This window comes from Pezoporus occidentalis, unplaced genomic scaffold (genome assembly GCF_034315485.1).
Source record: "Pezoporus occidentalis ecotype Australia unplaced genomic scaffold, CSIRO_AGI_Poc_V1 ctg25, whole genome shotgun sequence".
NCBI classification, from domain to species: domain Eukaryota; kingdom Metazoa; phylum Chordata; class Aves; order Psittaciformes; family Psittacidae; genus Pezoporus; species Pezoporus occidentalis.
The window spans coordinates 6,551,865-6,578,988 of NW_026914394.1; the positions used below are offsets into that span (position 1 = coordinate 6,551,865).

General features: G+C 43.1%; 1 protein-coding gene across 3 annotated transcripts in view; it reads right to left on the bottom strand.

The window, feature by feature from the left end:
• The window catches only part of DAB1 (DAB adaptor protein 1), a 479,582-nt gene that overhangs the window by 296,636 nt on the left and 155,822 nt on the right, over nucleotides 1-27,124 (bottom strand). Inside the window, exon 1 of one of the 3 annotated variants that reach the window (XM_062623137.1) lies at nucleotides 16,690-16,706. The exons of the other annotated variants lie outside the window; for them this stretch is intronic. The gene's annotated coding sequence lies outside the window, so the exon portion shown is untranslated. Of the gene's footprint in view, nucleotides 1-16,689; nucleotides 16,707-27,124 lie in introns of those variants that run through there. 3 annotated transcript variants of the gene reach the window in all.

Genomic DNA, 27,124 nt, shown 5'->3' on the forward strand with positions numbered 1-27,124 from the left:
AGCATGGTGCCAAGTTTGGCAAGGGAAAATGCTCAGGACTCCACTGCTCTTTTGAGCCTTGAAAACCCATGGTAAAAGAGTAATGGAGACCCAGAACTGGGTTTTACTGTGGTAGCTAAACACAGGTACTGAAAATGTCTTTTGCTGCAGGCAAGTGTCTCGACCCTTTCTTTTTAAGCTAGTAGGAAGGCATGGCTTGGGAAAAGGAAGGTGAGAGTCTTTCTGCAACAGAGACTATTTCTGATCCGAAATGAGAAAAGTCCCCCTTTCATAGAACATCCTCTAGTTATAAAGGCAACGCTCTTGGTCAGTTCACCTGAGCTATAGGCACAAGTTACCCAGCAAAAAGGACAAAGGTGGCTCTTGACTTCAACCTGAGAAACAACCTTTGAGCCACCTGAAGTTAATTTCTGCCTCATGCTATGTATTTGTCTGCAAATATTGAGTAGGAACCAACTGTGAGCTGATCAAACAAGCCACCGGTCAGCCAGAGAACTGCTACCAGAGGCATGATCCTGGCCCAGCCCCAGCAGCATTATGAGACAAGGAGTCAGATCGCATGAAAATCACATGAATGAGGCAGCCCCCAGAAAATACCAATGTTGTTGTTCAGTTTGGCATCCGGGTGTTGCAGCTGCCAAGAGAGCAGGAGGGCCCAGGACCTCTGGAGAAACAGATGTGGTGCCAAAAGGAGTTCCCAAACCATAACCATGTTTTTCCTTTCTGATCTGCAAAGAGCAAAGCCTAAGCTCCATCACTCTGGCACTTGTCAGTCCATGAGTCATAGTGGGAAACTGGATTGTTTGAAAGGCACATTGATTTACTATGATTAATTCTGAACTGGGTGCCTGTTCTTCACCACCACCACCAAATAAGATGAGAAAGAAGAAGGAAGAGAAACCTCAGGTTGTGTTTCCATCCATATATATTCATCCAGGTACCTTCTGAGCCCCTCCATCTTCCAAGAACAGTTACTTAGCTCCACAGCCAGGCAGCCTGCTGTCAGTTCTCCAGGCAGGCCTCATCACAGGTAAGCCAACAAAACCTGATGTTAGCAACCACCCAAAGGCACCACCATCTAACCACAAGAACTGCACCTGCAGCACTGAGATGAGACATGTGAAGGACGTAAACATACAAGTGGCAGCCATATGAAGAATAAAAATCATGTGATGGCTTGGGTTGGAAGGGATCTTAAAGCTCATCCACTTCCAAACACCTGCCACAGGCAGGGACACTTTCCACTAGAGCAGCTTGCTCCAAGCCCGTGTCCAACCTGGCCTTGAACACTGCCAGGGATGGGGCAGCCGCAGCTTCTCTGGGCACCCTGTTCCAATGGCGAGTTATTCTATCATGCATTAATCTGCATCACATTTCAGGGTATTAAATATCACATTCAGGCAGATCCTCATTGAGATTAGCTGGTATAAACAAATACATACTGCCAGGCAACTGAAATCAAACTCCTTTTGCTGCAGTGACTTACACCAGCTGAATCCTGACCCAGTGCACCAAGGTGCTTATAAAAAGAACACACCTTGGAGTAAATACAAAACTAAGAAATTGTTGTTCTACATTCATGTGCTGTGGGCTATGAAAAGCTAAACTGTATGAAAAAATGATGCTCAGAACACTTCCCACAGTTCAGAAGTACAAGACACAATTAGGCAGTTCTCAAGTGATGGCAGGCACTGAATACGTTTGGTAAAACAGAAGTGCTGTACAGTGTAAAGTGAGAAATCATAAATCTCAGAGAGAGAATTCCACTGTTGCTAGTTACGGATGCTGTGGAATTCACTTGTTAAGATAAAGTGATTTTTCTTGTAATGCAGACCAAGGCACAGATTTATATCTATTAATTTAACCCGCAATCTATCTGTCTGCACTGTCGTTGTCAAACACAATACAAGTGAGCAAAAGGAACATCTTAGCATTCATGCGAAATGCCAACGTTATGCTCAAAACGGTGCATTTTTGCCTAGGAGATTTCTGGAACACTTGAAGTACTCCCAGCAAGTTATTCCATAAACTCTCCACCACACCATATGTTCGCTGCCTGCAAGTCTGGGCAGGAAATGTCCAGTCCCAGCCACATCTGAAAGGAGGAAGCAGCAGCCAACAGTGCTCCCGTAACTAATCTGCATTTGCAAATGCCACAGTGGAGTTGGCAAATGAAACATTTCAAGTGCAAATAGCTGTGAAGAGATTTGCGTGTAGCACTGAAACTGATGGGTAGATGCTGGGTTTGTTCCTGTTTTATTTCAGTGACATTACCTGAGTGCTGTGAGAACAAAGCCTCTTCCCTGGGATTTTGTGTATATTTGTATATATATATATGTATATATAAAAATATATATATATATAATCATAGAATAGTTAGGGTTGGAAAGGACCTTAAGATCATCAAGTTTCACCCCCCCTGCCATGGGCAGGGACACATCACACTAAAATATATACTATATATCCTATACACACTATACCTATCTATACACACTATACCTATATGTATATAGACATACACACATCTACATATATATACATATATATTTGTATGTTTAAATAATATGTGCATGTAAATAAATGATGATTCTTCCACAGAAAAGGACCATTTCTCTTCTAAACACTCATTTTGATGCACAGCTACTTACAATAATTGTGCTCAAAAATCATGGCAATTATGAACACTTATCTTGTGAACAATTAAGAGCACACTTCTCTAGGCAATATGGTTCTAGAAGTTTAAAGCACACACATTAAACATGGTTATAAAGTTTATAAAAACATATGCACATGTTGTACATATAGGCATACATGCAATATGCTTCCTTTATGAAGCAATTTCATCTCAAACCCAATTTTAGAATCCATTTATATACGTTTCAAGAAGCCTCCATCTTTTATATACATATACATTTACATTATACTGTGTATAATGCCTGCATTGTATGTGTTCAATTAGAAGACCACAGACAAGATGACATTTTCCAGTTGCAAACTGATATAAATAGTCTGAGACTGGGATAAATCAACACAGGGATGAAATATTATGATCTGGGCTTCCATTTACAGGATATAATTCCCATCTGATGAAACAGTTTCTGAAATGCATCTTTGTCACTTATCATTAATGCTGACCAGACATAACCCCAAGATTTTATCAAGATAAGACAACATTCAATTGACATACAGAGCGCTCTCTAATCAAAAGCCCATAGGGTATTAGAAAAGTTTGAGATCTGTGATTTCCCCCTTCCCTGCTCTGTGCTTCTGCTTTGCAAAGAAAATCCCAGACTGGTTTGGAAGGGACCTTAAAGCTCATCCAGCTCCAACCCCTGCCACGGGCAGGGACACCGTCCACTAGAGCAGCTTGCTCCAAGCCCCTGTGTCCAACCTGGCCTTGAACACTGCCAGGGATGGGGCAGCCACAGCTTCTCTGGGCACCCTGTGCCAGAGCCTCAGCACCCTCAGAGAAAAAAATCTTTCTAATGTCTAATCTCAATCTCCCTTCTGTCACTTTAAAGCCATTCTCCCTTGTCCTATGCCTACATTTCTTTGTAAAACACCCCTTTACAGACTTCCTGTTGGCCCCTTTAGGCACTGGAAGCTGCTCCAAGATCTTTTTGGAGCCGCCTTCTTTTCTCCAGACTGATCAAGCCTTAAGCATCCTTTAGGTGATCAGCAGTCAATAACGTATTCCTGGAGGAAACTGCAGGAACATATTGGTGCAGTAAATTTCTCTCTTCACCTACATGTTCACCTTCCTCCTCCCCAGTAGGATCATTGATCTAATTAATCTGCAGACATACTTTAACCATGACATACATGTGGGCCACGGGACATTTTCTTTTGTTGAACCAAAACGTTTTCTTTATACCACTTGATTCCAAACACCTCACTGATGGGTGTGCAAAGGCTTCTTTTCCCTCGCTCCCCAAAGGTTTCCAACATGGGAACCCCAGGATGGAGCAGGCAGCTGAGGTCTGGGGCTCCAGGAGGAAGAAGGAAGCCAACAGCACAGGTGTAAAGCTCAGCAAAGGAAAGATAATCAGTGCAAATTCCCTGATCCCAAATGAGGATTCATCTCTAGAGGGATGTTTTTATGACTTGCCACTTCCAAACACGCTTTAGTTACTGAAACAGCCCATCTACTTCCCCAGAGGACTCGGCTTCCTGCAGCTGTGGCTCATGCCAAGAAGGAGCCGAGTTCCTCACTATTAAACTATTCAGCCAAGCACTTGCTTAAAACAACCCCAAAACCTCTGAAGTTACCTTGCAAGTGCAGCCAGGCAGCTTCACCAACCTTCCTAAGCAAGGTTTTCCCCATTTTAACAACACAGAGCTCATCCTGATGCTCAAAATAAGATTTAATAAATCTGTGGATTAGTTGGCTGTGGCTTCACTCAAAGACAACATCGGTTCATCCTGTTGTTTCACAGTGCAGATTTGAAAAGAGCAATCAGGAGGACTAATACCCAAGGGATTTAAGTGCTTGGGATTTTAAAGTTCACTAAACACAAAAGTAATTAAAACCTACTGTTTCCAGTACCTGATCCAACACGTCACCGAGCCACAGCTCAAAACTTGCCTTTTTATCTATGTTTCAAAGTAAACACTTGTGACTGATCCCTGTTTTATCCTCGCCTCCCATATTACCATATGGCTACGGATGTTTCAAACAGACATTACTCCAATAGCTCATTACTTACCATATTGCAGTGGAGAAGAAAAGCTACAGACAGTTTTGACAAAAACAGCAATTGCCTACAAACGTTCAGCATCACAGGCTTGTGGCATCTTAGATGGGTTGAGTCTGGTAACAAGGACTGGCGTTAATGCCGCACGTAGAGAAGAGTGAATCAGCGCATCTGCATTGACTTCACCGCATCTCCAGTAGTTCCAGTCCTGCCCGATTTAACACAGGACATGTCCAGTGTGAATTCAGCACATGTCCAGCCCAATAAAAAGCAGTAGCCTCTCACTTCTCCATTTCCTTTAAGTATCATGCAAAGGTAAGTCTTCAACTCACACATAGACCAGGGTGAATCTCCTACCATGACACAGCCCAGAGGGAAGAAAACCCTGCGATCATTTATCCATCCCAGGAATATACTGACTGCCAAAGGGGACTTCAACACCTGAGGTGGGTTTTGTGATTGTTAAATGATTCCCCTCATGCAGCAGTGAAAGATCAGGAGCTCTGGAGAAATGATACCTGGTCCTGGCTGACTTGCTTTTCTTTGGCAGAAGGAAATTCAATGGGGAGTGTATCTTGGAGCGAACAGGTAGCAGCTCTGAATCTAATGGGTTTCCCTGTGTTACAACCAAAGGCTGAGCAGACCTTCCTGGCAACAAGGAATAAACAGATTTTCTTCCTCCAAAGAAGCAGTAGACTGCTGCAAGCCATCATGTAACTGCAATTCAACTCCTTGTTGGCCAAGCCACATGAAGCAACCATGCACATCCATCCCCTCACAGTTAAGCCAAACACTTGTATGAACCCCTCAAGCAAATACATTTCTCCCTGTAGAACAGAGCTGGTCTGAGAGCCTACACAAGGGCAACTCTATCAACAAGCATTAGCTTCTTACATTACAATAACTCAAGCCCTTGTAAACACTGTCACCATGAGCTTAGGACAACAGCAATCAAAGGAGAGTCCCAGGGGGTAGAGGTCTCTAGCCTGATATACCAAAAACTTCCTTCAAGTTGATATTTAAGGCCAGGTAGATTTGGGAAAGGGAAGGAAAAGCTGCGAGGTACAAGGAATAGAGAACACAGAGTTCATCCTGTGTCACCTTTCTAGAAGATTCTACTATTTTGCCATGATTTTAAAGCAAATGAAGAACCAACATTAGTTATCAGCATAAGGAGGCCCTTCAACTTAAGTGATCCCAGTTGTATCCTTTAGAGGTGACATTACACACTAAGTCATGCGTCCATCCATTTTTACAACTATCAAATAAGGCACTTAATCAGCTATGAAGCATGCTAATGAACATCAGGCCAGGGCCCTGCTAGCCCACACCACCTCGGACCACCTTTCATGTCTGGCCTAGCTTGCTCTGATGTGACCCTGAAAACATTGGTCCTTGTGCTACGAAGAGGCAGACACAGACTGGAGACCCTGCTTCCGACACACACCGAAGCTGCCAAGACCCAGCAAAATGATTTCTAGTCCTTTGGCAGGCTTTATTGCAGAGTTCCTCTAGCAACATCTGCCTCACCAGACACGTATCGGGCAAGCCACTGCCATGTTACTGACAAGGAATGCCTGCACTTTAAACACGATGCCCAGTACCTAAAATATACCTTAGTATATATATAATGTACATATTATAATAATATTTTTATATATACACACCCCTACATCTATATAAATATGCATTAAACATAATCACTAAAACCAGTGTTTGCGTCTTTGAAGGGCAGAAGGCAAGGCGGACAAGGAAATCCAAGCACGCTAACACAAAGCCAGTCCAACCTTGGCATACAGGGATGGCAACTCAGGCAAAACAGATTCAGTCTTTTCTGCCAGCTAAGAATTTGGGTTATTGAACAAAAGACGACAAAAGAATACATGAGGGTCCTTATTTTTAAAACACTAAAGGAGGTATCCCAAATAACACCTTCGAAATCATACAGGAAGGGCTTAAATCAAGATCTAGCTGCTTTTGCACCAGAAGTATTTCCCTTGTTAATACCTAGGACTCAAAGCATGTTTTGATCATGACAGGACCAGCCAGGCATTTGACTTCAAAGTACACTAAGCTAGAGCCTGCCCTAGGGTTAGATGCTCAGTGAAATTAAATACAGTACTTAATCAAAAGTTAATGTCTGTGACTCCTCAAAAGGTCAGCCTTCTTGTGTGTGCAAGTTTTCCAAGTCAGTGGCTTCAGAAGGAAAGACTGCATTCTTCTCACAATAGTCTCTGGCGTGACTTTCCACCCGAATTAAGAGTTGGTAATCTTTGTTACGTACGGTATGTCAGCCCTGCTTAGGAAGAAAAACAATTAGAAGCACTTCCACTCCCTCACCTTCTCCCATCTTAAGAGATTTCATCTTCTTTGCAGAAGAAAGCCAGGGTTTGCTGTAACAATGCAGGATAAAGAACAGGCTTCCTTTATTTTAGACAAGGAAAAGGTTTTAAGTTCATTGTCCTCTATTTTGCAGGATAAACACAACATTCCCGTGATCTAGACTAGTGAGGTTCCTGGGGGTTGGACATTGCCCAGTCTGCAGGAGCCTTGCCTTCAGATGGGTCTTTCATGAGGAGGTACAAAAGAAAGCACCTCCAACAGAAGCATGCCAAGACAGAAAGAAACCCAAGGCACTCTCACTACTACCAGAACCAGAGAAACCTTCCCATCTATAGTTTAAGTATCCTATAGAAAGCAAAGAAATGCAAAAATCATCACCATCATCTTTGGAAGAAGCTCTTGATGAGGTCAGACTGATTGGGATTTAGGAAGGGAGTTTTTCAGGAAGCGCTCCATCCTCACTCTCCCTAGACAGGGACAGAACAATGCTATTTCAAGCGCTCAAGTTCAGTCTTGGTGACATCTGCTTACTTTCTTTAATATCAAGTGACATCCTACATTTCTCTGCTACTACTTTACAAAGATAGGAGAAGCTGTTTAAAACACTGGCAAACTCCCATGGAAGTTAGAGGCAGGACTTCATGAACTGACGATATTAAATATGCAGGCTGATAAGAAACTCGTCTTTACCATAACTGCTGCTCCAACTAGAAACCAGGAGAAACCAGCTTTGCCATACACCGGATATTATTCACCACTTCTCTTTTTAGCCCCAGAAAAGCTCAAAATAGACTGCATTTGTGCCATTTTGCACCAACATCCGCTTAACAAAGCCAGCAGTCACAGGGATGCAAGAGGCACGGCCGCAGGTTGTAGGAACCTGATTTTGTTCAGCAACAAACAGTCGTGCAACAGTTCATAAGAAGGCTGTTTCCAGGAGCTATTTTGTGGCTACAGTTGTGACAATTCAGCTTCTTTTAACATCAGAAATACATCAATACTGCATTAAATCCTCTTCAGTACATTACAAACCTCAAAAGAAATGGACAAAGATATTGAGGGCTTACTCTTTTCTTTAAATAACAAAACAAAATCCAGACAGCAACCGGCTAATAATCTTCTAATAAATTCAGCTCTGCATTTCCCAGCTCTACTTTCCCTCAGTCACACACCAAGCACTTTTATATGGCACTTTTTGTACTATGAATTTTAATAAAACCAGCAAAAGAATTGGGAAGAAGCTAATTTTTCTCCATGCCTCTGGCAAACAGGAAGAATTCAAGAATAAGTTAAAAGATATCTTTCTACTCCTCAAAATTCATTTTCCATAACAAGACACTGGCATCTTCCTGAGGAGCCTGTAATTCCAAGATAAAGATGAGAAGATGCTGTTTTATCATAATGACAAGTATCTGCATCCATAGTTACTTTGTGCTCCAACATCGCCGTACAGTTTGTATTGTCATGGTACATTGAGAAGTAGGAAAACATTTAGCTATTTCAATAACAAGAGAATAAAGGATAAAGTACCAAAGGGAAAGAGCGTAGCACAATCATTTCTGAGTATCCCTAGGAAAATATTTGACCCACATACAGGAAACAGAGAATGTAGTTTGTTTCCTTGCTTCTCCTATTTTCCAGTGGCCAGTCCATGCATTTTAATCACCGAGTACTACAGCTTTCTCCATCAGGCAGCCACAATAGGAGAGAAGCCAACAGCTTCTGGGGGAGGAGGGAAAGACCCCCAAACCAGCTAGTTTAGGATGTCCCAGGTGCCCAGATAACACCCTGCTTAGTGGTTTTACTGCTACGTGGCCACCGATTCCATCGCACACAGGTGAACACGGGGCAGCATTTTTGGGCAAGGCAACCCTGCAGGCAAGGTGGAATTTTGTCCAAACCCAAACAATAGTGGGTAACTTCTCTCAATACATGGCTTAATCACTTCCCTGACAAAAATCCGAGTGGCTGCCTTGGATATGTCTCACTTGCCTGTTACACTGGTATATACATGTCAGATAGCATTACGTTAGTGGCTTAACTTCACCCTTGTTTATAAGCTGCGCTGAGGTTATCTTTTCACCTTCTTGTTTAAATAAATTCCAAATGTGTCAGTATCAGTGCTTCTACCACAGATTAATAGAATCAGCCAAAAGGATAGCTGACATTTTTGTTGCCATAGAAACCGGTCATGATGTTACACAGCTTGTCTAGTTCCTATGTGCCATATATCTAGCCAGCTTCTGAACACGGTCCCCTTTTGTTTCATGAGGAATTACATTAAAATGTAATTCCATTTTAGTTCAGTTCCCATTCTGCAGCAAAGAGGATTAGAGAATATTAAGATACTTCCTAAGGAAAGTGCAAAGTGATGATAATATTGCTGTGTGGCTTATGTGCATTCCCGATTAAAAGGAAAAGAAAATACAAGTGGAGTAATTTATCCCAGAGCCCTATATCCCAGTTATCCTCCATTCAAGTACCTCCATCAGCTCCAAATAAACAGGCTTTTCTTCACTGAACCTCAAAGTGGTTGTACTTCAAATACGGTTGTACCAAACAAAAGTGACATTAGTGAGGATACGTTTTAATACGCCATCAACATCTCCCTGCATAATGTGTAACCTTCTCCGTGCTGCTCTCGGGCTTCTTCTCCACACAGGCACCAGAGCCTCAAGAGAAAACCACTCACATAGAATTAAGATGTGAAGTTTCAGCACTTTGCGCTGCAGTGTGGATGTATGTTGTGCCAGAGGGCACTGTACTCTTTGAGGAAATGCAAAGCAACTCGAGCAAGAACAATATCTAAGGACTCCAAACTGTCATGGTCCCCTCCTACCTCTCTGAGACATGCTAATTCCCATTATTTTACTCGAGCCCATTTGCTGATACAGGGATTAAGGTGAGAAATAGGTTTCAGGCAGTTCAGCCTCCCTTCTTTTAGCATTCATGAAAATAGAGCTGGAGGAGCTCAGCACCAGCACACTGGGTACCACACAAGCAGACAGCAGCTCCTGTTCCAAAGGGACTTCTTCCAACCAGAACAACAACATTTGGTCATCACCCAGAGACATCCAAACCCACATTCTGGCTACTCTGATTTGCAGCTAAATAGCTATGTCACTGTCACCGTTACCAAAATCTATCCCAGCCATTGCAATAATCCCAACAGCAAGTTTGATTCTTAATAGGCCACTAAGCACCATTTTGGTTTGATTTTCACTGTTCAGATAAGCACACGCCACCTCTTTCTGTGGCCAGAGACTTCCCTGAGCTACTCCCAGGTGCTGTGGTAATTCATGAGCACAAGCAGACAGGAAAGGACACACAGAAAATCCTCCCCATTGACCATACTTTCAAGTGTGGTCATCAGGAATAGTTTCTCAGGGCTTCCCATTGTTGTAGCCATGTGAGAGATGCCTGAAGAATCCCCATTACACACAAGGAGCCTCTGACAGATGTCAGATATGAAGCAAACATTTTGCCCCAAGAAAAGCACTGGATGCTTATGTGTGGCAAACCATGGTCTTTGACTCCAGAGATATCCATCTGTGCCCAGCATCAGCCTTTTATTCTCCCTGCAGTTCACAGTTATTCACCCCTTGGGACACAGCAAGACCGAGAACATGCTGCTGGTGGCTTTAAGAGGTGGCTGCAGAGGGTCCCACAGAGCAGCCCTGTGCCTGCTGAGCAATATTACTATTTCTTTCCCTGGGATGGAAGCAGAGGAGATAACCCAAGAGCCATGCAGAAGAGTAGAAGTGCAGCAACATCCCTCTCCATGTCACTCCAAAAGAAACCAGATGGTTGGCAGGTGCTTATGGAGCTGTGTGGTGTGGAAATGTAGAAAGGCAAATTCATGATGTTTGTTGAACTCACAACCTCTCTGCCTCACAAGAATAGTCCTAAGAGCTGGTAAATGCAATGCAAGGAGATGTGGGAGCTAGAGACTCGTACCACTGCTAAAAGAAAGGCACAGTCCATGCAGGAAGCACCATAAGCCAGTGTCATTCCCAAGCTAAGCTAACGGCTAAAGAGATGCCCGTGATTTTGAGCACAGGAAACTGTGCTGGTCCAACCCCAATCCACTGGAGTCATTCACATTTTATAACCATTACCCAATCACATCTGTCAAAACACTCCATTCTCATCCTTTGTATAGAATAAGAGGGAAGATGGGGAACAACAGGCCTTGTTGAACAATGCAAGATACAGAGGAAGCAGTTCATTGCCTCGAGTTCCCCGAGTCTGAGGATCAGGGTAATTTTGCATGCCTGGCTGCGTCAGCATGCGGAGTTATGCAATGTAGCAAGCTGTCGTGCTGTACAAAGCATGACGTATCATCTCATTGATGCATGAAATTAAAAAGATGTGGTTTGCTGGGTCACCCACAGATAAACCAAACTTGATTTTCAGTCAATCTCCTTTTAATTATATTTAAACCTCACAAGATGGCGAGGAGGGAAATAAAGAAGAAGAGATTTTTTAAGTACCTGCTCATCCACTAATGGTAGGTAACTCCAATCAGTCAACACTACAAGTAGGTGCAGCAGTGTGGGTATTTTCTTGAGGGTTGTGACCCACTGATGAAGTAGTCATGATTCTTGTTTGTCCCGTTCCAGCAAGGCAGGCAGGGAGCAGAATAGCCTTTCTGGGGCACCCCAGGATGGCAGGGGGCTGCTCCAGCTGTGTAAGTTGTGAGTATTCACCTTAAGCCAATCTATACAGTTCTGGCCCCAGTGGTTTGGGTCTATTTCCTCGCACTGCTGAGGCTGGCAGCGATGTTGGGGATCCTCCCTGCTCAGGGCTGGGTCCCCCGGAGCAGGTTGCTCAGGGCGGGTTTAGCAGGGTTTGGAGTAACTCCAAGGACAGGGACTCCACAAACCTGCCTGAACAACCAGCAGCTGGCAGAACAGCAGGAGAAAACAGGTTCTGGGGATGTGGCACCACTTCTTTGAGGCAGAAAGCATCTGTTAGTAAACCTTAGCTGTGAGGATCTAAAGGGGAACCACATGCACCCCAGTGCTGGTTGGAGAAGTTCACATAATTGAGTTTAGAGGTGCTAGCACAGGATCTTGTTCTTCAGGTATGCCATTTAGCTATACCTGTCTTTCCCCAGGAAAATGAGTATTTTAGCATCATTAGAAGAATCCAGTGATAAGACAAGGGGGAAGTGGCACAGGGTGCCCAGAGACTCCATGGCTGCCCCATCCCTGGCAGTGTTCAAGGCCAGGCTGGACACAGGGGCTTGGAGCAGCCTCCTCTAGTGGAAGGTGTCCCTGTCCATGGCAGGGGGTTGGAACTGGATGAGCTTTAAGGTCCCTTCCAACCCAAATCATTCTGTGACTCTATGAATATAAGCATCATTTCTGAAGTCCAAACATACATTCTTGCAGCAACAGAGATGGCAGCAGGTCAGGATGCAGCAGACCAAGCTTCAGAGCTGGGGTATGGGCTCTCTGCAGCAGTAGTCTGTATATCCAAAAAAAGCAACCTGCTCTCAGTCACAGCATAAACCACAGCTGCTGTGAGACCAAGGCCTGGAAAATCAGCATTAAAGACAGAAGCCTTGTGTCTGGCTTTGGGGAGATTCCCCATGAAACAAGGACAATCACCTGGCAAGGCTGTAAAGCACTGAAGTTGCACCCAGCAAACAGAAGAGATGTTACACGTGCCCTGAGTTTGACTTTGCAAACTCTGCTATTGGCTCCATGGGTAGTAGAAACAGGCTGCAGGCTTTAAAAGTTATTTAGCAGTATGCAATTGGAGGAAGCATCGACAGCAAGCTGGATTTCCGTGGAGGTTGTTTTGCCCCCTTGAAGCAAGAGGGAAGAAGGCAAAGAGTCAAAGAGCAAAAATGAAGCTTCTCCAGCTCTTTTTTGTAGGGAATGTTGGGCTTTGCCCAGTTCACAGCTGAAGATGCAGTAGATTCATACTTTACTTCCCTGGAACATGAATTATTCCACCACCCCCAGGAAAGGAGACAAGAAGTAACATTTACATTATTTACGACTGCAATAATCTGTGAAGAGTTTCAGAACCTACTGGGTTTCACTTTGGGATGAGGGTGGGATGCGAAAGGTACCCAACGCTCACGTTGCCGTGGCAACAACTTGTTGCTGGATGTAAACATAAAAATGCTTTCTGTCACTCTGGGAATATAAATCAATAACTGCCAGGGTAAAAGGAGAGTTTGTTTGCCATATCATATGCATGTGATTTGTTCACACCTACACCATTAAGCCCTGTGATCACAGTGAAAGCACGGTTGCTCCCCATGGGTGACATGGGCCCCTCAGAGCTGGGACATCACAGGATCTGTGCATCCCTTAAATCCTGTTTTAACCTGGTCTGTGGTCAACACGTTTCCTTCTGCAGCATGGAAAGGACAGGTTTGGTTATCCATTCTGTTGGGTAAGAAAGGTCTTATTTACTCACTGATGTCCTCTTCTGGGCATCAAATAAAATACATAAGAGTAAAGAGTTTTGGTTTGGTAGTAACTAAAAAAGTTTTAGTTCTGGTTGTAACCAAAGCCATTAAGAAAACACAGGTAAGTAATATTATGAGAGCCTTGTCATAAATACAGTACATAATGTATGTAATCTGTATTTTTACCACTCACAAGGGAACTGCTGCTCAGACTAGTGCAAGCAGTGATCCTTAGTAAAATCGTGTTCTTGGGACTAAGAGTAGGCTGTAGCACACGCACAAAAGTACTTACTACATGCCTATGAAGCACACAGATCCCTGTGTAACTTGAAGTTTTCCCAGAAACTAATTAGAAACCAGGTAACTTAGACTCATAGACTCCTAGAATGGTTTGGGTTGGAAGGGACCTGAAAGATGACCTAGTCCCAGACCCCTGCCATGGATAGGGACACCTTCCATTACAACTTTCTATGACTTACAGCAAGCAGATATAAATTTCTATTCTAACTTAATTTTCTATTTCCCTCCTCCCTTCAGCAAATAAACCAGTTCAATTTAAGGAAAATAAAAGATGAGTCAAGAAGCTCTACTTGACTCAGCACCATGTGGGACTTCAAGAGGTGGCCCCAGTTTTAGAAGTCTTCAGAATGAAGTTACAGCAGGGTCTGCTCCACCCCATACTAGTCCACGGCAGAGGACACAGGAACAGCTTGACGCCACTGCCACTTGCTCTCACCATGTTAGTTTGGCTTTACTCCCTTGAGACAGATGACAAATACTCCTTCTCCTTGCGTCCTCTGAGCAGGCCCTCCACTAATCATCAAACATTTCCATATCTCAAGTGGAGAACTGGGAGGTTAATGAATATGCAGAAGTCACGTCTGCAGCCTAAATATACAGGCATCATTTCAATGAGTTCTGTATTTATAGCAAGAAGCTTCTATTATTAGAAACATAATTAGGGCCTGAGATTCATCCACAAGTCTAACGTACTTGAATGAAAGAACAAGCAAGTACCCCAAAGCAGAATTTATCCTCCTGTATTCAGATGAAAACACACTGGGTCTTTGGCTGGATACAGTTTTCAACAGGAAAAAGAGGAGGAAAAGACTCAAGCTTAAGGACTCCAACAAGTAGCTAAAGAAATTCGTTCTTGAAGTCCTGAAATCGCATAGCAGCAGTGAAATTCAGGGGAAAACTATAATGTTTTTCCCATAACTGATAACCAAGAAAAACAGATTAATGGCTTTTAGAATAATACAGAGCAATAAAATATGCAGAAGCTCATTAATATATTCACTATGTAAGAGGCTGGGAATCATAAGCTTTTGTATGGTCCGAAAAGAAATGCCAAGCAAGAGGTCTGGATTTCAGTAAAGCACGTAAGTAGTATTGAATGTGACGCAAAAGCTGTAACATGATAAAGCGTATCCCTGTCTTCCCAAAAATTCCTTTATAATGGACCACTTCTCATTTCAGTTACTTTATCTGAGATAAAAACTGTAATCTATCACACTGAGTATCCACTTTAAAGGAAACCTAATAAAATGTTATTTTAAACAATGCTCATTCAGCCTCCTGCTAATGCAGAAGATAGCGCTCACGGCATGTTAGAGCACTCCGCTTCCCTTGGTTTTAACTCGGAGTGACACTAGATGTGGCTCATTTTGAATATGGACTTCAAAAGTGGTCACTTCACTTCTGCCATTTCCACACTAATAAATGCATTCTGAGAGTTTGGAATGAATTACCAAGCAGAGGTTGACTTCTGACTAGGAATCTTATTAAAGCACAGCTTCAGGGAAAGGATTTTAATGCAGCAGAAATTGTCGTGGCAGCAGTTACAGATGGTGTGGTAGCTCCCCCTCATTTTTTCCTGCCCAGTTTCAGATTAAACACAGGGTATTGAGCAATTTATGCAAAATGAAGGAAGCCAAATCCTTCCCCTGCTATTCTCCATCACGCATTTCCACCTTTGTTTTTAAGGACTTTTCCCATGCAATTCCATTACGTCTTGCCTCATATACACATACACACATATATATACACACACACAAGCCTATTTGTTTTCACTATAACACTGTGGTACCTCATTCCCCAAAGCTACCAGCACTGGAAGCAAGACAGGCACAGAATAAATGGCTTCATCAGACCACAGGAGCCTACCAAGAAGTTCACTTGAGCTGTCTCACAAATCTCCACATGTGCTTGGACAGGAAAGCACTTGGGACAAGGAATCATAGATTCATCTTAAAACCTTGTACTTTCCATAGCCAAATCTTGTCCAAGTTGATAACTGCAGCAGCTTTCATGCTAATTGGTGACATTTCCTTTGGGACATCACCACTGGTTGGATATTAGTGTCATTGGATGTAAACCAGCTTGCTCTTATCCTTGTGCCGTCTGTCAGCAATAACGAAGGTGGGAACTGTCAGCGCTGTCGCTGGATTTGCTTTTGTTTCCTCTACAAGTGATTATTAAACACATCTTTTCTGTGACAGTGACACTCCCACTGCCTTTGTCTGTAAATTTGTTAAGGTATCACTAAAACAACCATGGCAAAATCTAACAGCACAGCTGAGGAGCAGAGAAACAGTTCTGTGATATCCATATCCACTTTCTTAACAGCAAACCACCACGGGGAGGTAATGCAAAGCAAAAGCAGGAGCAAAGAAACAACACTCCAGAGAGAAACTCCCCACACCAAGCCCCAAGACCTGATGAACAAACATTCTCCTTAGGAAATGCATTATGTGAGACCCAACACATGCAAAACACGGGGAATGTTCTGGAACTTGGTAAAAAAGCAGCGCCGTACAGACTGCAAAGAGGTAAAGTAACTTGAATCCCTACTTTTAGGGCTTTGAGCATCAACTCTCAGCTCTCCTCACCACCATAGCTAAGTGCATCTCTACACCTTTATGCATTAGAGCACAAAGAAGTCATCTCTGACTCACTGCCAGTCCTGGCTGTAACCAAAGGGGTGAGGAACACAGTTAAATGTCACTGATACAACTCTTAAAATCCAGAAAGTAGCTGAACCGCTGCTTCCATGAATACATTTGTCAAATAAGTGATCATACAAGTCTCTATGCAAATACAGCCGCAACTCACCTACATCAACATAAGTACAACACCTCCTCTTGCTCTAGAGGACATACGCACTTCTATATCATCATACCTCAAGAAAGTACATAATTAAAGAGAAAACAAAAAAAGTACCTCTTTACATGGTGAGGCTGCTCCCACTGTCAGCATCCAAATCTATTAACTGATTTAACCATAAAGGATAACATAAGCCTATTATCACTCCAGCTATTTCACAGCAGCAACTCAGTTCTTCCTCTGCCTAGAGCATCCCAAAGCAAACTGGTCACAACCAGAGCAGGGGGAGCTGGGAAAGCCCCTTCCTCCTCAAACGAGCTCATTGCTCCCAGCTGAGCTCCCCCTGAAGCACTGAGGCTGCCCAGGTGGGGCTGAGGTCTTGCAGCAGCCATGAGCCCATAGAACAAGGCTGGTTTCCAGCCCCCACCACGAGTCAGCACACCTGGTGGTTATTGCAGACACATGGCTCGGTGGCTTGGCTTGCAAATGAGGTGTGAGCGTTATCACCTGCGTCCTACCCCAAACCACTCACTGCTATCACTTCAGCCCTGAGCTGAAATTCCCTTGGTGGTCAGGAAATGAGGTTTGTTCCTTCTTTGGAACTCGGTGAGTCCTCTTGAACATCTTCAACTAGCTGGGATCCCACAGAAACTTCACTATTCAGTTGACTGCACACACCAACCACCATTTGTTTATTGGAGAACAAGACTTGGTCCTGTGCAGAAAGAGATGCACATCCATAGATCTCGTCCTGACCCATCTCCTTCCACAACTGAACGTTATGACCAAGGGCATCTCAGATACATCTCCCTGACTGCACTCATGGTGTTCTTACACATGTTCAGGCTGTGGGGTGCTTCTGTGCCAGGAGGTGAGCTTGAAGGACTGACACCTATGCTAACAGTGATGAGAGGCAAGACTCTCTGCATTAGTGCCAATTCCGTGCAGGGAATCACTCCTCAGCCCCAACCCAGCACCCAGGAACCCAGCCTCTACCCAGAGGAGCTTTCCCCTACTCAAAGACCTGTTCCTCCAGCAGATCTGGAAGGCCCAGCAGAGCCAGGGTCGCTAAAACCTGTGCTGATACCTTCATAACATGTCACTTTGTGACAGGCCCTTCACACAAACTGAAGGAAAAGGATGTTTTTGTGGAAAGACTGAAAAACATTGATTCTACCAACAGCTCAGTTTGATGTGAGACATCCCAGAGTGGCTCAGAAGACCACAGCGCATAAAGAATGCAAGATGACTTGGGACAACAACCCGGTAACATCTTCCATTATTTAAACAGGGCTGAATAATTTCAGTGATAATAATTTATTCACCAACTTCAGCCCCTTCAGCGTCCATAAATTGCCTTGTGACAAGCTACAGAGTTCATAGATTTCCTTGTTTCATTTGGTTTTCTTGCTCTGAAAATTCTTCTCAAGCAATTCAGCGTAGCGGAGCTGCACTAAGGAGCTTTGCAGCCAAACAAATGGCGCGTTCCTGTTTTGGCTAAATTGTAACATTACAAATCAAAATAGAAATGGGGTTTCTCCTGTGGTCCCTGAAAAAATAACTCTCTGCAACACAGCAGCTTCCTCTCTCCAAGAAGAACCAGGATAATCCAGCAGCCATCACACTGCATAGTCCTGCGGTTGTCCTTTGGGGCCACACTGGAAGAATCTTCCAGACAGATTTCCACTATCATCTCATAACCTGTTGCATTAAATGGTGCCAAAAGCTCATGTGGTAACTCCAGCATCAAGGCTGACTTCTGACTCCCTGTTTTCTAGAAGGTTGTCCAACATTCAGTAGTAACATCTAAAATAGATGGGGTTTCCTCCAAACCTGTACAGAAGCTGTTCAACTGGTAACTGCCTTTTCAGCTGCAACATCATATGTAACCCAGCCTGGTGATGCCAAGGAAATAAGAAACCAAAACCAACATAGAATCTGCAGGAAGCAGAATAAAAGTTATCATTTCCAACTATGTCTTGCCTGGAAATGTTTTTTCCTCTGAAGGATTTCTAAAGTGGATATTTAAGGTAAGGACCTAAAATTTATATGCAAGTATCCAAGTGCCTAACCTGTTTTTCAAGGGATCTCAACACTCAGTTCATAACACCAAAAGCTGGTTGGTGTTGTCATTGCATGTAGATCTGTCTTCCTTGGCTGCTCAACCAGGATAAACTGCACCTGGGGCTGCAGAGGAGGAGCCACTGCTGACCCAGTGACCAGCCAAGACATTTGGACTGTTACTACTCCTCCATATGATTTCCTGGAAGGCATTATTCATGTAATTTGCTGCTTGCCCTGTAGGTATTCCGCTGGCACCTCTATATGAACTTGGTATTCCAAGGTCCTTGAGGGCCACAAGTCATTAATAGAAACCTGAAGGCTGCTAAGAGCAAATTAATAGACATATATATTTTATATATTCATCAAGAAACGGAAATATGCCTGTGCAGCCATGTATACAGCTTCTGCTGGAAGCCAGGGACAAGTATTACTAGCAGAGACTCAGATCCAGATATGCCTCCACATTTATCATCCTGTCAGACACATACACCTCCAACTGTGCAAGTCCCACAGAGAATCCAGCAGGAATTCAGGTGCAACAGAACCAGCGCACCCATCAATGAGAAACAGCAGCAGGAGTTTGTTCTGTCTCCTTTTAACACCACATAGAATCATAGTAAGACCTCCCACATCAAAGCCATGCAACCACTGCAACTGCTGTGATGACATGGAAACAACCATACACAGATTTAGCAAGCAGCAGGGTTTCCCCAGACAGATTACTTTGGTCCAGGAAACGTATTTCATGCAGAACATGGAATTAGAAACAATAATATCAGCCACTATCTATTATCAAGCTGGAGATGGGCAGGTGGCACAGGCACAGAGGTGGTGGCTTTTGGCTTAGAAGTAGCCTGAGAAAGGCTTCTGCCCTTGAACATGCAGATGCTGATAATGGCTTACCCTCAGCATCTTCATGACTTCAAAGTAATTTCCTGACCTGCAAAACTCAAACTGCACTTCAGTACTGAGGGGTAGGTTCAGACTAAGTTTATTGTATCTGCGTGAAGTATTTATTCTATCAGCAGTATTGCAGGTAGTCCATGACTCGGTTGTCTCAGCTCTGGGACATTCTGTATCCTTTAGCAGTCTCTGCTGGGACTGCTTCTCTTACAGCTTCTATACCTACGTCTCCATGTGTGTACTTCCATCAGCATGGAGCTACACTTGATTCAGTAATAATAATACACGTTCCTATCCAGAAATTCTCTGTCTATAAAGTGATTTCCTGCAGTGCCTTCTAATCTGTAATCTTGCCCCATACTGAGGCAAAAAGGAGACAGTGAATCTGTGTGGTCTAGACCCCGGTAAACTCTGATCAGACACATTTTGGTGAGAAAAGCACAAAATAACTCATCACTGAGGCTGTCAGGAATCTCCTCCTCTAATCCTCTATGCAGATAATTTCTACCAGACCTGCTCTATTAAAAAGGATATTCAAGAAGAGAGGAAAACCTGATCATGATGCTGTGCTTTGAAGGATGGGAACCCCACAAACTGGAGTTCTTAAGAGAAGAGAATAAGGTTGAAATGGAAGAATATCACTCTTAAACAGGAAAAGGAGACCTCAAGTGCTCCAGTGCTTCTTGTGGGTTGGAGAGGGTTTCATTCTGACCCAGACACAGAATGTCCCAACATGGGACATCACACGTGGGCACTGAGAACAACAGACACTTCTTCCCTCAGTTTTATTCCTGACAAAGCAACCCATGTGTGTGTAATCATCACAACTTGTTCCTACAGGAGTATTTTGTTTTCCCTCAAGGGTTTTTTGTGGGTTTTGTGCTCATTTTAAAGGATCCCATCGTCCTGCTCCCTGACTTGTTGCCTCTGGCACATATAGAGCCTTTGTGCCATGGTTTTAATTTGCATTCCCCAATGAATATATGATTAGCAATTGCACTTATAATTAGTAGTTTTGTCATTTAAAGTTCACCAGTTTCGCAGCCAATTATTGAATAAAAAGCTGTTTATTATTTTCAATATATTATTACTTTATTATGGCTCATTGCTTTAAAATACTTAGTTTAATCCTTCGCAGGTCCTTAAACACAAATATGGCAGCTATTAGCAACCTCTTCAGTCAGGCATAAAATTGTACCCACAGGCCTCATAAACAACAAAGTGCTTTGGAGAGATTAAATCAGTGTATACAGCTGCTAGGGAGGCCATTAGGAAATACATTCTCATTCTGCCTTAGTGTTATTTTGTTTTGCCACTGTGCTCTTGTCAAATCTATCAACTACCTGTGCTCCCTTCTCCATAAATAAGAGATGTCATCTCACCAGGTCCATCCATCAGAAACATTTCAGTCAACATATAATTACATCCTGAGGTCTCCTGCTAATATACTAATTTCTATCATTTGTATTTCAAACAGAACAAGCCAAATGGTGAAGAGTGAATCTATGCTAAGGCCAGAATGATCTATCCCCTCTGCCACTGGGACAAGCGCTGCAGCTCTTAGCAAAGCCTGTCTTTCTGTTGGAATCATAGAATGATTTGTGCTGGAGGGGGCTTTAAAGCTCATCCAGTTCCAACCCCTGCCACGGGCAGGGACACCTTCCACTAGAGCAGCTTGCTCCAAACCCCTGTGTCCAACCTGGCCTTGAACACTGCCAGGGATGGGGCAGCCACAGCTTCTCTGGACACCCTGTGCCAGCGCCTCAGCACCCTCACAGTAAGGTACAAACATACATCATAAACACGAACAGTTGTTATTCCTGCAGCACATTTTCAGGTCTGATCTTGGAAAAAATGCCATGCAGGGCCATAAACCACAGAGCAAGCTGGACTTGGGATGTAAGCACTGCATGCAGCCTGCTGAGCACAGAGAAGATACCTGGTGTTGCACGTGCATCTTTCCCTCTCACCCGCTGCAGTACTGCAAAAATAAGATGTGCTGAAAGACAAGACAAGCTGATAATGACAGGGATCAATATTTCTGCTGCTCCTGGTGGAATTCTCCTCTCTTTCCCATCCACCAGATTATTTCTCCTAAATCTGTAATCCCCTTGAAATCATCAGGTGAGCCATTTTCCCATTATATTCCAGACTCGAGATTGCCAAGAGCTCCCTGCAGAGTCAAAGGTAAGTGTGCTATTTGTTAAAGGACAAAACAAGCTCCAACGAGGAGGAACTTGCATGGGAAGTAAAGAATACAAGACACAATTATCATGTAAATTATAGTGGCTGTTTTAAATCCCCTGCCAGCGAGACATGAGGTTACTCCGCATGTGTCTAAGGCAAAGAGGAATTGGTTTCTTGCCTGGAGACAAGAGAGTCATATTAGAAAAGAAACAAAAACCAACACAAAACAAAGCAAATCTATCTTTGGTGTAATAAATATTGGCACTACTTGACTATTACCCATGTAGTCCTTTCTGTATTGATAGGCAAAGTTGCAGATCCTGTGCTGCAACATTCATTGTGAAAAATTAAGGTAGCAAAAGCAGCAAAGGCTACGAAAACCTTCTGTGAAATACAAATAAAGAGGCATATTCTGCTTATTCGATTAGGTCCCCTTATCTAGTTTCTCTTCTCCTTTCTGCTCGGAAGCAATGCTATAAATGAAAGAATAAGTAATTCAATAAATATATAAGAAGTCATTTGAAATTAGAATTAGTATTAGTATTATCCTTCCCCTATCTGCTGCATGAAAAGTTGTACTTGCAGGCATTTTTCTCCCAGTTTCCATGCCTGGTCCCTTGTGGGATCTGCAGCTCTGTGCCATGCATCACATTCATCTTGATGGACTCCCTGGGATTATCTCCTAGGATCTAAGTGAGGAACACAATGGCTTTCAAGCCTCTTATCTCTTGCCTTGCTTTCCTTCCTTAACCTTTTCCTGATTTACTCTGGCAAACGCTGCACTTAGCCAGCCTTGCTCTAATCAGTTGACATTAGATCTAATACCCATCCTTCCTTAATGTCATTTTCCCTTCACAGGCCAACCACATGGCATCAGCCAGGTCTAGTTGGCCGTAGCCAGCTTCTCTTTCTAATTACACACCTTGTCAGCTGCAGAGGGAATTCAGACAGAACTGGTTTAACTCTGCATTACACACAATCCACTTTCACAGCTGAAAACAAATCCCATATATTACAATATCAACTACTCCATCAGTTGTGTATCACGTGATGTATTTCCCATATCCTCCCATTCAGAAGAGCCAGAAGAAAATAAGCCTCGTGGCTCAGGACCAAATGCCAAGCAATTCCCAAAGCTCACCATCTATCCCTTAGGCAGTTCAAGCACTAGAGGGAAGATCCCAATTCAGATCTATTAAATTTAAAGCCGCCTTTGAAGTCTTGGGACTATCTGTGCAGGACTTGGACCCCACAAAATCCTGCTTTGAGCTAAGCACCAGTTTGGGTTCATAACATAACTTTAAGCTTCTTTTATTACAATCTTTAATATGATACAAACCTGTAGTATCCAATGAAAAAGACTGCTGTAACTTTGGTGTAGCCCAGCCCAATTTTGCTAATTTCAGGACAACTTAAATCCTTCCTAGCATCTTTGTTGCTCTTTCACCTTCATTCTACATACCTGCTCAAATCAAACATAGTTATGTTCCACCTAACCACCTCTAAGGAGAAATTTGAACCCAGGTTACTGTCACCCATAGAAATCCTTCATGAGGTGGCTTCAGGAGACGAAAACAAGCCCAAAAGCAGTCAATAGTCCTCAACAGGTTTTCAAGTCAACAGTGTTTTACAGTATTCCCACACTCGTATTCTGACACCTGCAGACTGTATTATTGTGAGTTGTCTCTAAATGGCTGAGTGTAAAGAAGGCAGGGATAAAACAGTCACAAAACTGAGTTTCCTAGGTGAAAGATAACAAGAAGGATTAAGTCTTCAGATCTTACTCATGTTAAGTTTCCAGTAGAGATGAGTCAGAAGCTACTGCCTGTTCTTATGGGTGCTATATTCTTACAGATAGCAGATAGGAAAACACACTATTGCTTCAGATCAGTCCCCCACCTCTTCCAAAGTAACCTCTTCCATGTCTTAAAATGCCACCACCCTGCTTGGAAAGCTTATCTGCAGGAACTGAAAATCTATAAATCAGTATCATCAAATGAGGACACTGCAATGCGATAAGGAAAGAACGAAATCCCATTCCACGACATGTCAGTTAACCTTATGCAGTTCAAATGACCTCAGTATTGACAATGTTTGGGCAGATCCAGCCGTACTCCCCACTATAGACAGCTAGGACCGTTTGCTAAGAATTACAGCATCCACTCCCTAGAAAACACTATCATCTGGAAGTGAAAGACTTTGAGCTATGTTTCTGCCCATGGCAGGGGGTTGGAACTAGATGATCTCAAGGTCTTTTCCAACCCTAACTATTCTAAGTTTCTATGTTTGAAACAGCAACAGCTCAGCTTCTCTGGAATACATGCAAAGTTTCAAAGAAAAAGCAATTTAGATGTATTTTGCTAGTAGCTCCTCATGTAAGAACTCAAGACGTTCATACAGCATGCTGCAATGGGCAGAACCATGTACCTTCTGTAACACTGCATTTCCTGCTAATGCATTGGCAGGTCACTTCAGCCTTTACTTTTTTTTTCCCCCTTTATTATTTTTTCCACAAGCTATTAATAATTTGTGTATTTATTTGAGGAAGCTTGGGCACTAGGTCTTTCCTTACACCAAAGAAATAAATCAGTCTCTCTAAATCTACATGCTGGGCAGGTCTCCTACGGCCATGATATACGTGTTGGGTTGCAGGACTGAGGGGAGAGTGAAGGAAAAACACCCAGAACAGACACACACACACAAAAAACTACTGATTTATGAATGCAACACTTGGAAAGTGTTGAGCATGCAAATCAAAGCTGCCTTGGAGCAAGCTCATTTTATAGAACCCACATTTGTATGGCAGGTTAATCACACTGATGCTGACACAGCAACATCAGGGTAACTTTAATAAAGGTTTGGGGCTTTCTTTTTTTTTTTTTTAAGGTATAGTTCCATCTCATTGGGGTCTAAAATTTAGATTTGTGTGGTTTAAAAGGTAAAGGAATGGTCAGAAATAAGTGGTCAAAATGAGAAGAAAAACCCTCTGGATGTAATATTCCTCCACACTGTTGGGATAGTCAACTCACTGCAGCAGGACATTAACAGATGAGGACTAGATGAGCTTTAAGGTCCCTTTCAACCCAAACCAGTCTGTGGTGCTCTGATTTTATCTTTGGTAAGACTTCAAGAATGGAAATGACATACACAGGCACATTATGTGATGAGCACATCATTCACCAGTTCGGCCCAGTATACAATTGTAGGTGTGCTGGGAAACTTCAGGGGACAACAGCTGAGTTACCACATCCACAGCCATTCTAGTCTCACTGCTATATCTGCATTAGCAAGTAATTTCACACACCAGAAGTAAATCATCAGATTCAATCTGGTACTAAGGCTTCTACATCTACATTGTATTTCAAGCATTCACTGGGGAGTAGATTTAATGTGCTCCCCTCAACCAAACATGCCCACCATGCGTGTGGTTCAGGACTTATCACTGTTTCAGATTCTTTATCTCCATTAGAGGTTGGGATGCATTGCCTGGGGCAGTTTGTGCACAGCAAAACAGAGCTGTGAATTGAATCAGCACACAGTCAGTGGGGACAAGGAGAGGACTGGCTTCAGAGCCACACTGCTGCTCTGAATCAAAACAGAAGCAGAGATATAGTTGTATTACCTACACACTTCAACTAGCAAATCTATGGTGAATACATTGACTGGCTTTCCCTGACTCTCGGAGATAGATGCTATCTCTCATTAATGCAGGTACCGCAACCAAGCATTCACGTTGAACTTACACAAACTGTACAAATTAAAAGTGATGACCCTGAAAACTGCTAGAAACATGCCCTGTGGATGGGAGCACATAACTTTGTACTGTACACAGAACTTCTGCTTTAAATCAGGGGGGAATTAAACTATTCAAGGTGCTCCTTGCTATTTCCTGGAAGGCCACAGGTTAGGCCAAATACAGCTGGTTTTGCTCCAGTTGGTTTGTATCACACATAAGACATTTTTCTTCTGCATTCACATGTAGAGATTCTACAAAACAACTTTATTATACAGGCTACAGGCCTTGCTAGGTTTTCTTTTTAATAAAACTCATCTCTTTCAATTAACTTGATTGGATGTGTTCATGTTTTGGGACTTGATTAATAACCCTGAGAGATAATTGTGCAAAGGTCCAGAGGCACTAAGATGTCCATGCAAATAGGGAATGATGGAGGAACAGTAAATGCAATCTATAATACTCAGCACAGTGGCAAGCCCGGAGCTGTCACTCTGCTCGGCTGCAAAAAACAAACAACCCATATGCCATAAGTATAAACTATCTGGTGGCTCAATCTATCATTCCTCTCATGCAGCTGAACAAGTAACAGAATTAACAGTGCAATATCTTACTGAAGGAGTGCTTTCATGCTTTGGCTTTAATTAGAGACTTATCCAAACTAAAGCTCCCAGTACAAGCATGCTGAAATCCATATACATAATCCTTTGCTTTTACACAGCTCTTTAAATAACACTGGAGTTACCTAGCAGAGAATTTGCACCCCAAACACAGCACAGGCTTTGGCAAGCAGTGATTCCTCTCTGGTGCTGTAAGACAGACCAAGCACTTCACAGAAACAACCGAAAGCATTGATGCCTTGTGTGAGCCCAGGTCTGGAAAACAATTTCTGCATCTGCTCCTTGAAAATGACTGTTAGAGAGTTATTTCTTAAGCACTGTTCCCTTGGATCTGCTCCTGACAACGCACACAGAATAAACAGCTCACAGATCATGCAAGGGATGTAGGGTTGGCTGCCATCTGCTCATCCTCAGGCCAAATGTGCCAAAGCCATTGCAATCCCAGTGATTCCTCCTCCCTACATTTGGTACACCAAAGGCATCTCTTCCTACTTGAAGACCTAGGACTTAGAAAAGGGAGAGACAGGCAAAAACCATGCTAGGTCCAGTGTTGGGTCTTTCTGGTGAGAAATTCCCTCCCTGAACTAATGAACGATTACAACTTTCCCTTAATTTTCCAGGTTTAAGGGTTTGGTGAATATGGGCTCCAATAGGGCGACAAGTACATTTCAGCACACGAACACCCTCTGCAGCCAGCCACATTTTCATCTTCAGTCACATCTCCAACTCCCATTGTGCATCATGGTCATAATCTCACAGATAAAGTGATAAAATATTTACAACTAAATGCTGCTAAGTTTACTCCCTAGTGCCCAAGTACATCTTCTGCACAGCAAGTCCTTTCTGGCTTAAATTCTGCACGCTAAACCCTAATTACTGCTGTCTGACAAAGTGAGAAGTTGGACAGGAAACACCATTTTGAGAAGCATGGAAGTGACAGAGGTGACTAACAACCATTTTCCAAAGCAACTTTAGGCAATATCTCAACTAGAACAGTTCACAGATTGTTTTTCCTGAGCTGCAGCTCATGGTGCTAGCTGAACTA